This window comes from Dermochelys coriacea, chromosome 21, assembly GCF_009764565.3.
Source record: "Dermochelys coriacea isolate rDerCor1 chromosome 21, rDerCor1.pri.v4, whole genome shotgun sequence".
NCBI classification, from domain to species: Eukaryota; Metazoa; Chordata; order Testudines; family Dermochelyidae; genus Dermochelys; species Dermochelys coriacea.
This window is the reverse complement of record NC_050088.1, coordinates 10348201-10361240: the sequence shown is the minus strand read 5'-3', so window position 1 is coordinate 10361240 and position 13040 is coordinate 10348201. Positions and strand designations below refer to the sequence as shown.

Here is a 13040-nt window from a genome sequence, read left to right as displayed (position 1 = left end):
AGAAGACCTGGGTTCTGTTCCCCGCTTGACCTGAGGCAAGTGTATCACCTCTTTCTGACTCTGTTTCCCCTCCCACTCTTTGTCTATTTAGTCTGTAAGCTCTTTGGGACAGGGATTGTCTCTCACTATGTGTCTGTACAGCTCCTAGCATGATGGGACACAGTGATCTTGGCTGGGACCTGTAGCTGCTACTGTAATACAAACAATTAATCAGACTCAGGAAAGATGAACCATACAGTCCATCCACCAGACTGTGGTTTCCTGCTGCCATCTAATGTGCAAATGGGGCACGGCAGCCCTAGCTGTTTGGGAGGATGTACAGCGATTTGGCTTGTGGAATGCAAGGGAATAAGGTTACATTCCCTTGTGGGATATGTGCTCTCTGTTCCCTTGGGAAGATTTTTGCTTTACAGTGTAGGAGTCATCTGGGCCTCAGAGCTGCTCTCCTGGGCAGGGCCCGCCACTGGCTCTTGCCAATCCATTTTATGTGCTCATGACATTTGCAGCATTCACTCTATGTGCCGCAGGAGCTGGCCCCCCGGGGGCTCTAGTTCTCCCCTGCCTGGGCTCTTGTGGCATCATTTGCACCTGTGCACAATGAACGCAGAGCGAATTCTGATCGGGTAGCGTGCTTCACACGCCCACCTTGCGGAGACGGCACAAGGTAGGAGCCAGCGGGGAATTGGGCGCACGGAGGGCCAGATTGTCTGAAGAGCTCAGCTCCGATTTAGGCCCCATGGCTAGGAGTTTGGGCCAAAGCTGAGTGCATTGGAAATGTCCACCCCAGAAGAGCTGTTCATGCTGGTTGCTAATTTAGGTGTCACACACTGGGAGCTGAGTGCTTGTGAAAACCTGGCCCCAGCTGCGGGGGGATGAACCCATGAAAATCTAGTCCTATTTTGTTCTTCCTCTAGGGTGAGAAGTTAGCACTTCCTTGTTTGCCACCATACCCGGTCGGATATGAGTATCTCTCATAGGAGTCAGAGCTCACAGGGGAAGAATGGAGCCCTTGTATGAGATAGCATGGCTGCTTTTTATCATGTTTTCTTTTGGCCTAGTGGTTTGAGCAGTGGACTGGGACTCAGGGGACTTGGGTTCTAATCCCAGCTTCACCACTAGCCCAGGCAAATTGCTTCCTGTGCCTCAGTTTCCCTATCTGTAAAATAGTGATACTGACCTTCTTTGTAAAGTGCTTTGAGACCTACTGGTGAAAAGTCCTCCACAGGCGCTAGGTATTATTATGAGTGAGATTGTATGGTAATGTGACCTAACAACACTGGCGAATCATGGTGCCCAAGACACTGTGCTACCCTATGAACTCAACTCAAAAGCTGTGTCCTTGACCAATGGGGCAACCTCATGGATTCTGTGGTGGAGGGATGTGTACCTAGTGACAATTTGGGCCTGAAAATGCGAAGTGCTTCCAAATCCTCCTGCCAGCCTCGGGCAGAAACCGGGAACCAGGAGGAAGGAGGGACAAGCTGGCAATGCCAGCAGCCAGGAGAAACAGCAGCGCCAGAGGCCAGAAAAGTAGTCAATGTCACTTAGGAGTGGAAGCCGTGCCAGCTAAGAGAAGCAGGAGTGCCAGCAGAGCAGGTAACGCCAGCCCAGAGGATGTATTAATGACAAGGAGAGGTCGCGTTGTTGTTCCCAGTATACAGGCTCCTGGATAATTTCCCCACATGTAATTTGCCATGTTGAGTCTTGCACTCAAATGCAAGGCAAGACCACAGCTTGGCATAAGGAGCGTCTAGATATCTTAGTATTTATATGGCCCCCCTCACTGGAGTATTTGAGCATCTCACAATCTTTCATGTATTTATCCTTACAACACCCCTGTGAGGCAGGGTAGCCCCATGTTACAAAGGGGAAACTGAGGCACAGAACGACTCAGATCCTCAAAGGTATTTAGTCTTCTGAGGCCCATTGATTTCAAGGAGCTTAAATATCTTTCAGGATCTGGGCCTCAGTGACTTGCCCAGGGTCATCCAGAGTGTTTGTGGCAGAGTACAAGTTGAACCCAGAAGCTCCTATGGTCTAGGCTAGTGTGCTAACCACGGGACCCTCACCGGTATAGCTTATTCATCTACAGGAAGGAGAGGCAGCTATACCAGTATAGTGGCATCCATACTAAGTGCTGAACTAATATCTCACTAGAAAATCACATCCATGACCAATACAGTCATGCCAAGACAAAAGCCATGCTCAAGCCAGGCCTAACCCATGGTGTAACACCAGCCAGCTGCTAGCTCACACGCAAATGAAGTGTTTCAGCCACAGCCTTAGAGCTGAATCACTTAGCCCAGAAGGCTTAGCTTCTTGAGGTACAGTTACATAAACTCCCAATTTGCAGGGCCTGCTTTCTGTACAGAGTAAGGTATCTGTGGCTTAGAGCTGGTGGGCTTGGCTGCTCTCTGTGGGCCAGAAAGTCAACAGGAGACATGAATGGAGAGGTTTTCCCTTTGTGCAAGGTAAGCAGGGTTGTGTTTGAGATTCTGCCTATACAGTTAAGAGCTAACTCCCATAAGAGATGGGTTCAAAGAGAGAAAAGGGAGTGCTTGATATCTACGCCCCAGAGCTCGGCTTTCAGGGCCCTTAAACAAAAGAACAGCCCCTTTTGCTGTGAATTTGCTGCTACTCAGACCCCAGCTATTCCTGAAAATTAGCTCTTCCCTTTCCCTCTGAACTGGGGAAGGCACTCATTTGCGTTCATCTCCGTGTGGTGATAACCCTTGAGCCTAATGAAAGTCAGGGAAATGAGCAGGGTTGGCAATGACCGAATCCCTTAGTCTGCAGAGAAATCAGATGAACATGAGGCAACGGGTAACTTTCTGCATGGGAGGTTTAATTTGAAGTCAAATGGATGAAAACTGTTGTAGTTGGCTGGTGTCCTGGACAGCATATTTTGTGAGGAAGGGAAACTGAGGCACGATGTGTTTTAATGGTCCTGTGGTGGAAAGCTAGTATGACACCTTGGCGTCGTGGTAAGAGAGTGATCTTTAGTATCTGATCCAAGCTGCTTCTGGGTAACAGAAGGTTAATACAGCAGGAGAATACTGCAGTAGCTACTGTTGTGTGGTACAGCCATAGAATCTGGTGTCACTAGGGCATAGCATGGGGTGGTTCATTTTGAAATGATATGGGAGCGTTATTTGTGTTGTGGTAGCACCTCAGAGCCTCAATCGTGGGTCAGGGTCCCGTTGTGCTAGGTGCAGTACAAACACTGAACAAAGACAGCCCCTGCCTTAAAGATCTTACACTCTAAGATTAAGAAAAGGGATCACAAGTGGCTACAGGCAGACAGACTGGGAACACAAGGAAACAGGGAGGTAGTATTGGAAATGTCATGTGATGACTCCACAGGAAAGCCATTCTTAAGCTAAAGATGGGCCCATAGCCTTGGTTCTGAACAACCCCAGCATGGCTTGGGGAAAGCATCCTGACCCAGATTTATCTACTTGGGTCTATGTCTTGATGCTCAAAGATGCATCAGATACTCTTTAGCTATGTCTTTGAGGGGCGGGGTGGTGGTGAAGGAGAGTTGGTACTTAAATATAACAAAGCCCTGTAGAAAGGGTACAACAGGCAAATGGCCAGTGGTTTGGGGAAGATGCTTCATTGATCAAAATAGGGGTGCATGTCAAATTTTAGCACAGGTTTCCATGGGGTTTGAGAGGGGAAAGTGTATTCATATGTACCTGTAGTTATATGATTCAGCTGCTAGATGTCTCTGTGTGCTGCATAAACTTCCAGACAGCATATAGTGCCTGATTTAAAAAAAAATGCCAGCTGCAAAGCTGGAGCTCAAGCTGTGTGGAAGACAAGCCTGTTTGCTGTAATTGAAGTTGTTTTGGATGACTGGCACTTGCTGTTTAAGTGGGACTGTGATTCCTTATATCCTGATGGGAACCTTTCCTGTCGATTTCCATTGAGCCTTGGTGTGCAGTGCTCTGAATTAACTATGTGCTCTGACTCTAGTGAGCCCCAATGTCCGTTTGATACTTTGGTGTTTACTGCAGTCTTGGCAACTTGGAGCCTGCCCTGGGCTCGGGCTCATGCTAGCTTTTTAGGGCCCTTTGTGAAGTCAAGTTGTGGGCTCTCCTCCTCCAGCCCCATCCTGTCATTGAGGGTGGTCCCTTTGCATTAGGGTGACCAGACAGCAAGCGTGAAAAATCGGGGCGGGGGCGGGTAATAGGTGCCTATATAAGAAAAAGACCCCAAAATTGGGATTGTCCCTATAAAATCGGGACATCTGGTTACCCTACTTTGCATACTCCCCTCCTTCCCCCCAGTAGCCATCACCACAGGCTGTTCACCTACAACCCAGCCCATTGGGATGGGGAGAGCATCTCTGCCCCAGTGTATGAGTCTCCGTGTCCTAGAGTGATTCTTTATACGAGCAGGAGAGCAGGAAGGGGAACCCAGATTCATGTCCTTATGGTGGGCAGTTAGGGAGTTCGCCATCTGCTGTGATAAAGCTGATGCAGGGGTTGGAGGAAGCCAGAAATGGGTCTCTGTGTGTGCTGTACACATATGATTGGGGACGGCTCCTGTTCACTATGGAGATCTCCTTCAGTTCGAGAGATAGGGACTGGTGCCAGAAAGGAAGGGCCAAGTTCTCGTCTGGGCGGTGCAGGTGTTTGTGGGTGATGCAGCTAATAACGGGTGTCATGCGGATGTATTGCACCGGTGTCAGGTGCAGGCATGTAGTATGGGGCCAGGGGAAGAAGGGACTCCTCTGTGGAGTGTGCAGGCCAATGGGCCACCCTGGTGCTGTTTTCCCCAGCTTATTGCGTAAGCTGCAGTTTATTGCATACTCCAGTCTCCCACCATCCATCATGCAAGCAGCTTAGTGGGAGTTTCCAAGATTGTAATTTACCTTCCTGGATGGCTCTCGAACTGATTAATTACTTGCTTAGCAACTGTTCACTTGTATGTTGCTGGTGAAGCCAGGGGAGGAACAGACAGGAAATCAGCATGGAGCAGGGTGGCTCTGCATGGCTGAGCAGGGGTGGGAGGTGCAGATGAGGGGTTTTGAAAACAAACCTGGGCCTTTCTTGCTGATGAATGAGCCTAAGAACCCAACAGTGCTTCCTCCATAGGAGATGAAGTGTTAAACCTCCATTGACACAGGGAATGTATACCAGCCCTAAATGAAACCATCTGCTTTCAAGCATAGTCATTCATGGGTGAGATGAGTAGTTAAAGTCTCAACTCTGCAGTGTCATGCGGATCTGTCCCTCCTTGTGGGGGATGAGGGGAGGGTGTTTATTGTATTGATTGATTTTTATTGGGCAAAATGTTTAATTTTTCATGACTCTCCTTCCAACACCTCCACCCCCCCGGATTGATCATCAGTGTTATGGTAGCTTGGAGAGGTCCCATTGTGTTAGGCAATGCACGGGCAGCCCCTGAAAACTGAAGAGTACTCCACGTGGGGACCTGAATGAGGAAGTGACTTGCCAAAGGTCAAACGGGGAGTCGGTGGCAGAGATGGGAATTGAGCTCAGCTCTCCTGAGTTCTAGTCAGTGCCTTCACCATGGGGTGGTCCTTCCTCTCAGGGCACTTTGGAAGTCAAGCCTGGTTCCTCTCTGCAAAGGCTCTAATCTATACACTTCAGAGCTGGTTGTTTTTATGTGCAAGCTCATTGGCTGTAGTGTCGTAGCTGCCTCCCTCGTTCAGTCCTGGGCCGTCTTGCAATCTGTGCTGCACATGGGAGCTGCCACTGCCCCAGCAATAAGTCAGGTTTTGCTGCAGTTGGGAGCAGCTAGTGCAGGGAGTGGAAGGAGTGGCTGATCTTTCCTAGGCATCACAGATGCATAAGCGGTCTCTATGCAGAGGTTCCCCATTCACATCGGCTTTGGACTGCAAGGAAACTGAAGGTGAAGCTGGGACTTGAGGGCTGGAGTGAAGGGCGGGTAGATTGATTGAAAGAGGGTTTTTTTTTAAGCAACTCTTGCTCTGTTTCAAAGGAGCCCGATCAGGACAGTGTTTGCAGTGTGGAGGGAGGGGGCTCTGGGAGTACAGGGGGACCACGGGCTGATGGGACGATTGGAATGAACCACTACGAACTGTAGGCACAAAAAGATCCAAAGGGTTAATGAGTTCTACCTATCTATTGCAGGGCTCCATCGCTGTAACATCCGGGGACCTCATAATGCTTGTCTTCACAACGCCCCCGGGAGGTAGGGCAGTGCTAATAGCCCCATCATACACATAGGGAGCTGGGGCGTAGAGAGACGAAGGGACATGCCAAAGATCGCTCAGGAAGTCTGTGGCAGAGCTGGGAATTGCGCCAGGTGTCCGCAGTTCCAGGGCAGTATCCTAACCACTGGACCAGCCTTCCTGCTTCCACTGATTTCAGTGGGCCTGAACTGGAATCCCAAATCCGAACAGCCTCAGACTGTGTGTATATTTGCATTTGGAACCCGGGTTGGAATTCCGCTGCTGGCTCGAATGGAGAGAGACCCCCAGATCTGAGCACTTCTGAATTTTGGGGGTATTTGAAATCTGGAGCCAATCTGAATCACAGGAATAAATCACCGAGGCCCTTCTCAAACTCTGCCATCATCTCTGGAATCCCGGGAGAAGGTGAAACCCCAGATCCAAGCAGCCCTGAGTCTCAGGAAAGTCTGGGTCCGGAGCTTAACGTTGTGGGCTCACTCCCAGCTCTTGTCCCCACTGACCTGCACCTTTGCTGGCTTTCAGCCCAGCCGTGTGGACCTGTCTCACCTGCCAAGATTCCAGCTCCTGCCTGCAGCACGAAGCACAAACCTTTTTGTGCCGTTCATCTTTGCACGAAGCACAACGAGCAGGCTGCGGAAGGAAAAAGCCTCTCAAAGCAAGGGAGTGAGAGCTACGGGCAGAGATTGAGGGCAGCCTGCGGCTTCTTGGTGTCAAATGATCCTTAAAATAGATCTAAGCCCTGGTTTCAAGGAACAGTCTTGTGTGCAGCTTCAAAGACCTGTTTCGTGAATCTTTAGTGACCCCTCCCCTTCGAGAGCCATCCTGTCCTAAATTATTAGAGATGGGCACTAAAGTCTAGGCCCAAACACCCCCTGCCCAATTTTCTGCAGGTTGGAGCTCCTTAGTAGCAGGTTCCTGGCTTTACAACAGGTTGAACCAAAACACAGGACTTAAATGCCCCAGGTATAATTTTTCGTATCACAACAGCTCCTAGAGTACTAGATGGTTTGCATTACCACATGCACATCATGAGAGACAGATGTTACCTCCTAGAACTTGGTCTAAGAGTAGACAATGCAGCAAAAACACACATTATCTGAGGCAGAGAGATTGAGTGACTTCCCCAAGGCTACACAGGCAGTCTGTGGCAGAGCTGGAAATTGAAGCCCAGGTTCATGGAGGGTCCCAACCCAGTGACTTAACCACAAGACCATCCTTCCTTTTGACCTAGGCTCAGGATTGTCACTAACTCTGAGCTCCTGTGTAAGATTTGTTTAGCGTAGTCTATGTGTAGTAACAGCGTACATTTGCAAAGTGCCTTTCAGTGAGTAAGGAATGCATCAGTGACTCTATATAGGGAATGCCAGATTGCTGAAATGCAGCCACCTCTAGGGTGGGGCGCAGCCACTGTAAAACAGTGCACAGCAACACCATGCTACAAAGTGAGAACTTTGCTCCATTCCTGCTGCGGTTTCAAATGGATGCAAGTGCTCAAACTGAAATTTGGCCTGGAGCAAGGTTCATACCCTCAATTGTTCCAATGAGCGCCCTGGGGTCCATAATAACCAAGTGGTTGGGATCTTGCATTTCGTGAGTGGCTGCGCCTCCAGCAGCACAGGGTGGACCCCTCGCCAGGCTGGGACATGGAGTCTTTTGCGACTCCAGGGGAGAGAACCACTTGCTCAAGAGCCAGCACCACTGCTTGCAGCAGCCTGCTGGATTTTTCTTGCAGGTCTCCCATCCAGGCAATAAATCAGGCCTGACTCGGTCCAGCAGGTGAGATGGTGGCCCGCTGGAGCTAGGCTGTAAGTGCCTTCCTGTTAATTAACCAGCCTAGGAAGTGCTTGGTCCCTTCCGAGTCCCTGGAGTGCCATGTGGCTGACGCCTCAGTGCCATGGCTGGAGCCTGTGTGGAGCAGCCTCACAGCTGTGGCTCATCCCTCCTGGTGCCTGTGCGTCTCCTATTCTCTCTCCTATCCCTCTCTCTGGCTGTCCATCTGGCTCCTGCCAGCCCCCATCCTCTGGCATCTGCCTGTGCCGTCAGACATGCTAGCAATCTAGTCTCCCCGTATCTTATTTCAGTCTCAGGTCCGCTTCCAAAAAGAGGTGTGACCGGCTCCTATTGAATGATCGGGAGTGTTTCCAGCTAGTAGATTCCATGGTTTGCTCGCACCGCTGGCTACTGCTACATCCCACGTCTAACTTCCCTGTCGGTCCCCATGGCACGGCTTGGGCCGTATTGCTCGGGACGGGTGCAGGCTCCCTGGGCAGACTCTGGCCATTGGGGTCCTGCAGCTACAGGCCCCTAATGTGACTGTTTCCCAGCCTGGTTCTCGGAGGCAGCAGGCCCTGGCCTGTTCCTCAGTGGCCTGCACTAGGGTGAGAGCAGACCCAAGGGGACCCACCCCAGAGGAAAGAGCGACCCTGTAGCTTGGCCCATTCGCAGGCATCCCCAACACCAGCCTTGGCTGCCCTTCAGCCTCCTCCCACCATGAAACCCGTCTGACCTGCCTAGTCCGCTCTCTGCTCATCTGGCTGTGGAGGCTATTGTCAAATGCAGGGCTCTTCTTCCCAGCCTTCCTAATGGCCACTGAGCTCAGCAGGGCTGGACACTTCTCTGCCCTTGGGGCCCTTCCTTGGAAAGTTGCTTGGAAAGACTTGGCGCTGCAAGGTTTTATTGCAGTGTATTGTGTAGACTCCCCCAGAACTGCCTTGCTCTGAGCATGGCTCAGGGCTTTTGCCTCTAAGGCAGCAGCCTCTGGTGCCAGTGTCTGGGGCTGAAAGAAGGATCACATCCATGCAATTCACCCAGCCACCAGTACAGCAGGCTCTTGCGTGAGATTCTCTCTCTTTTACAGAAGAGTCTAGAGATGCCTAACAAAGACAAGGGCCCCACTGTGTAGGGCACTGTACAGACGCATAGGAAGACACCCTCCCTGCCCCACTGACCTTACACATAAGAGCGGGGAGAACAGACAAGGAACCAGGGCACAGAGAAATGGCAGCAGTGCTGGGAATTAAATGCAGATCTCCTAAGCCCCCAGTCCATCCTGGCCTTCCCTTCTGTGCCTTGCTGTTGTACATTCTGCCTTTCCCTGCGCTGTGAAACTGGCTGCGTGGATTGCAGGTGGGTGGGGGGAGAGCTTGAGTTCTGTTCTCTCCGCTCCTGCTCACCTGCCAAGCAAATAAAATTAAACTAATGAAGTGCAGTGCACCTCCCAGCACGCGCCATCGTGCTCAAGGGATTGCAGGATGAATCATGTGTTCTGCCAGGGGCTGTGCATGGACCAGAACTGCCTCTGATTATACTGCTCTGCGGGTACCTGAGAGCAGGGGCTGGACTAGTCAAATCCATTGTGGAGCCGGACCTGCAGCTTTTTTTTTTTTTTAAAACAAAATGAGCTGCCCTCCTTAGCCTGGCCTTGTTGAGTTCCTGAAGCGATCCTAGCTAATGACTGGTGCCCCTCGCCTCTCCTGGTGCTAGCCAGCCTGCCAGGACGCTGACTTGTGCCTCTATTGCGTGTACACTGCAGTTCCTATCTCCCTGCTTTTACTCTTTTCCCGTCTCTGTACATCACTGCCCCTTTCTGCCCGTAGGACTGTTGCAGCCCTTACTCCTCCTGCATGAGGTTCCCCCCCCACAAAGGGGAGCATCAGGTAGAGACTATGGGGTGCTCGAGGGGTTGCTGCACTCCCAGAAGCCCACCCACCACTCCCTTTTGCAGGGATTCTGGAGGTGCTGGCCTATGTACATTGACCCCTGGCTTCAACAGCAGCAGCTTTGCTGAAATTGATGAGACTGACCTTACTGATCCAAAGCTCAATCTTTCCATTGACTCCAACGGGCTTCAGATTTGGTCCATAACGCCAGAGCTGGATCTGACCCAGGAGCAAAAAAATGCCTGTCTGCTCCTCTGTGTGAATCGACACATTTGTCATATTGGTGAGCAGGGGGGAAATATGCTATAACAAGATCATCTTATGACTGCAGTATAATGTCGTCTGGTCTGGCTTGCGGCATGACATAACATGGTGTGCTGGAAGTTCAGTTCCTACACTATCCCCCCCCAGACACTGGCATTCTTGCTGTGCAGGGCCACAGCTACTGACTTGACTGACACAAACAAGCCTTGGCTTGCATCAGCCCCACAGAGCGAGCGCGCTATGGGAGAGCTGGCTGGAATCTGTTCTGCTGCCTCATCAGCAGCTCTGTTCTGAGGGCAGCACCTGTATTTGGGGATGTGAGAAGTATTTGTGAGAAGTGGAGAGACCCAGCTGCATCTGGCAGTTCTGTCAGAAAAATCCTGGTCTCTTTCTTTCTTTTCTAATCAGTATTGATCTTTATGCAAGTCTTGCCTAAAGATCAAAAGGATACAAATGGATATTACATCTGCAGAGAGGCTGGGCATAGCTTCACGCCTCGGAGATCGGGAATATCATCGTTTTGACTCCTACGCATTGCAAGCAAGATCTGGATTTGCAGGGAGGCATTTCCAACTCAGGGCGCAGATGGGAGTTGGAAGCGCTTTGAGGCAGGCACTGTCGTACTGTGGACACCTGGCATGGTGAGATCCCAAGCCCCAGTCCAGATGTGGAAAGATACCAGGCTCCTCTTAGGTTAATTCTGGCTCAACAGGGACTAAGAAGAATCAGAAGCCTCCCCAAACCCAGGCGAGATTCCCAGTCTGATCCCCAAGGTGCGGAGAGATTGCGTAAGATATAGTGAAGCCACTGAGCTTCTTGGTGTTTATTCAAATGTATCCATCAAAACCCATGGCATTCTCCCATCCCTGCTGCTGCGAAAAGCAACATCTGCCTGGCATAGTCTCTCTATTGCAGAGCTTCATTTTCCTCTTTTAAAACAAAGGGATATATCGCCTCCAGATGTTTCGGGGCAGCGGAGAGGGGGAAGGAATCTGTCTTTCTAGAAGCCATCTGTTCTAGTCAGAACCCCAGATCCAAGCTTTGGAAGTCTAGGCATGGAACCCTGGTCTGTTGTTCATGTTGCAGTGTAATGCCTAATCAAAATCCAAGCCCTGGTGACTCTGTAGGCAGAGTAAGACAGTTGTTGACACCAACAGCTTCCAATCTAAATAGACCAAACTGATAGGTAGGAGTAAGGATTATTAACCCCATTTTACAGATAGAGGAATTGAGGCATAGCGGTGAAGTGACTGACCCAAGGCAGAGGGAGTCTGTAGCAGATCCAGAATTCTGTTCTCTTGCCTCCCAGTCCTGTGCCCTAGCCTCAGTTATTCTTTTTTCCTGGGGGTGGCTCTGAAATTTGCAATTGGTCCCAGCCTTATAAATAGGCTGCACCAGAATCCTGGGTCCAAACACCCTGGAGCTTTGACATTTCAATTGTGTGTTTGCCTTGGGCCCTATTCTGGCTTCTGTTTTACTGTGCAATGAGTCTGGACAACCAAGGCCCTGGTAGAACTGGAGCAGAAGCCACGTGAACCCATTTTAAGCACCATCCAAAGTGGACTCTTAATCCTGGATCACATTGTGTATCAGTTTCTCCAGATCATTTCTCATTGTTTGGTGAAAAGTAATCCATCAATCTGTTTTTGTTTTTTTTTTTAACCTGTCTCCTGTGGCTTTTTGTCTGGTTTTATGCCGCCATCTCACATGATCGTGCAGAGACGTCTCCCTCTCTTATTGCTTGACCGCTGGGGTTCGGCAAGGAGCCTCTTCGCTGTGTGATGTACCTGATTTATTCTTTCTCCGCTTCTCATGCACTGGGGTCTCTTTACATGGGCTTGTTAAAGTTCTTGCTGCTACTAGTGTTAGAAATCCACCCACTGAAGGAGGTCAGCATTGTATCCAAGTGTCTTGCACTGCCATCACGGGGCGGGGCGGGGGGAAGGTGTTGATTGGGGGTGGTGTGTGTGTGTGTGTGTGTTTACACACATATTTCCTGATTCTCCAAGTTCAAGGCAAAGCTTGAGTAATTAAAGCAGACCTGTTGTCAGAGGCAGTTTTTTAATTGGCTTATAGTGTGAAAAACCATGAAATCTGGGCCATGTTTTTTTAGCGTTCATATCGCTCTGAACAAGATGGGAGTAATTAAACTAATGCTGTCATTTTAACTGTGTTCCAAGACAGGATTTACTTTTAAGCTGTATAGATACAGTGTAGCTCTCTGATCGCAAAGTCAGGTATATCTTTTTTTCCTCTTTGTACATATCTCCGTGCTTGCCTGTATTCTGGATGGAACTGCAGCTTGTGAAACAATGGGGACTATCTCCTTAGTCAGAAGATTTAATCCTTCAGAGCCGGCTGTGAGCAGCCGATTGTTCTGCAGCTACCAAGCCGAACAGTACTGCAGAATCTATTTCATGTAGGCCTGATCTTAAATAGTCTTTTGTACTGGTGTTAGCAAAGGGACTTGAACCAAAATAGCTCACTCAGTACAACACCTAGCGTAGATGCAGGTTTATTGATATAAAGGTGTCTTAAGCTGGTATTGTTCCCTGACATTATGGGAATAACCTATAGCCGTGTAAGCATCGTTATACACCCACACTTGGGGGTTGTCACTTCAACTAGATCTGTCTCAAATTGATATAGTTAAAGGCACAAGAAATCCTGTTAGACAAGCCATTGGGGTACATGTGTCTGTTTCTAACCCTCATCCCTAAGCTAAATTTGAAAACATGAACTGACTGTAAACTGCTGTATTGTCATCTTGGGCAGAATTCGCTGCCCAACTTGGTGATTTTTTGTTTGTTTGTTTTATTTTCTGTGGTGTGACTTCATTGACTTCAGTGGAGTTACTCCTCATTTACACCCCCATGAAAGCTGTGTCTGCATAGGTTCTGAAACAGCTGTGAGAAGTACAGACAATCTCC

The 13040-nt window shown here is 49.7% G+C and overlaps 1 protein-coding gene across 2 annotated transcripts in view; it reads left to right on the top strand.

Annotated features, from left to right (window-relative positions):
- The first annotated feature begins 2360 nt into the window (after nt 1-2360).
- The window catches only part of GRM4 (glutamate metabotropic receptor 4), a 247953-nt gene continuing 237273 nt past the window's right edge, over nt 2361-13040 (top strand). The window contains exon 1 of one of the 2 annotated variants that reach the window (XM_043500559.1): nt 2361-2471. The gene's annotated coding sequence lies outside the window, so the exon portion shown is untranslated. The remainder of the gene's footprint in view (nt 2472-13040) is intronic. The other variant, XM_043500562.1, reaches the window with a different exon arrangement.